Source organism: Erythrolamprus reginae, chromosome 2 (genome assembly GCF_031021105.1).
Source record: "Erythrolamprus reginae isolate rEryReg1 chromosome 2, rEryReg1.hap1, whole genome shotgun sequence".
NCBI classification, from domain to species: Eukaryota; Metazoa; Chordata; class Lepidosauria; order Squamata; family Dipsadidae; genus Erythrolamprus; species Erythrolamprus reginae.
The window spans coordinates 143,897,573-143,899,193 of record NC_091951.1 but is presented as its reverse complement, the minus strand read 5'-3'; the positions used below and the strand labels follow the sequence as shown (position 1 = coordinate 143,899,193).

Genomic DNA, 1,621 nt, shown 5'->3' with positions numbered 1-1,621 from the left:
TACGTTTTTCAATCTAGTCAGTGCCTGCTTCCTACCTTAGAACTCAGTCCATAGCCCATTAGTTTTAACTAACTTCATTCTTGATTCAGCAAAGTCAGACTCAAAAGCCAACCCACAGCAGTTAGTCTGGATATAACTGCACCTTTCACCTGAAAGAAAAAGTTGACATAGAATTGAGGTGTTAGACCAGGACCAAGTCCATATTCATAGTCAACCATGAAAACCACCAGACCTAGCACTACCTCTCAAACTAATCTAACTGACAAGATTGCTATATAAATGAAATTGAGGGAAGAGGGGAATTAGGAAATGAAGTTAGGTAGGTAATACATCTACAAAAGAAATTAAATAAATGGGGCAAATAAAGTACCAAATAAGATGAGCGAGATCTACATAGATCAGGATAAGAAAGATGAGAATATTCACACAAAATTAATACAAAGGTTGAGTTGTCCCGGAATTACATATATTTGCTTTACCTTTTCTCTAGTTGTTTCAGCTCTAAAAAGATTGCTATGGAATGCCTTATTCTTTTCTTTTTTTTAATTTTAAGAATATATTTATTTCTTCAGACCTATTTTAGGAATTGAAAAGCCACAGGATGACTTGCTCTAACAATTATAGAAAGATACATTGCTAATATAAACCAAAGATCATTGTAATTTTTATAAGCAACACATTACATGTAAGTTGTAAACTTTATTGAACAAAATTGACAAGAGCAAATAGGCACTTGTTAACAATGAGAGTTCAAGATCATAGCAGCCAACTTAACTTTGCATTTTACTGAGCTCTGTTGCTGTGAATAATACAGCTCATGCACAGGTAATGACTTATTTGTACATTTTTCTCAAGTATTCACTGAATACTACCAACATATATACATTTGTACATAAAATTTCAGAAATTTAGAGAAGTTATTTTTGTTGGCCTTTTGGAAGTGGTCTTCTAAAAAGGAGGATATGTGGTTCTGGTTCATGAACCATATAGTGGACCCAGCCAAGACTCTGCTGAACACCAAGCCTTCTCCATTCTTCTTCAGTCATTTGATGTGTCTTTGGTACTTGTTTTGAGAGCTCTCTTGGCAGCATCACATGCCGGTATTCGTAGTTCTTGTCGAAGTATTTATCCGAATAATAGATCTGCTTATGAGCCATTATGAGAGGAATGGCGACGGCGACCACAGCGAAATCCCCCTCTCCAGGCCCTGAGCTCGTCACTAACCGACTGCCTTCGGAATGCGTTATTCTTAAGCCAGCAGGTGGGACAGGAGAAAACACCACAAAGATCCAATGGAAACCATTCAGTTTCTCTTTTAAAAAGAGGCATTCCAAGCCAAATTGCCTCTCTAACAGATGAGTATCATAAGCACCAGCTCCCATATTGAAACGGGATGTAAAATGTTGTCATACAAAGTCGTTAACTATAAGCCTTCTAGCATTCCAACATTATGAGCCAAGTCCTGTCATCATAACTCAGTAGCTGAGAAGAATGTGATCCATCTAGAAATGAGAGAATCAGTGGAAGGTTTAATACATATGTTTTCTACAGTTCATAATGAAATCACTCTTGATCTGAGAAAGGAAGAGCTGAGGCTGAGGTGTAGCCCTAGCAATCTGGC

General features: G+C 37.3%; 1 pseudogene; it reads right to left on the bottom strand.

The window, feature by feature from the left end:
- Positions 1-684: 684 nt before the first annotated feature.
- LOC139158607 (cyclin-dependent kinases regulatory subunit 2 pseudogene) lies at positions 685-1,219 on the bottom strand (annotated as a pseudogene).
- Between the last annotated feature and the right edge of the window lie 402 nt (positions 1,220-1,621).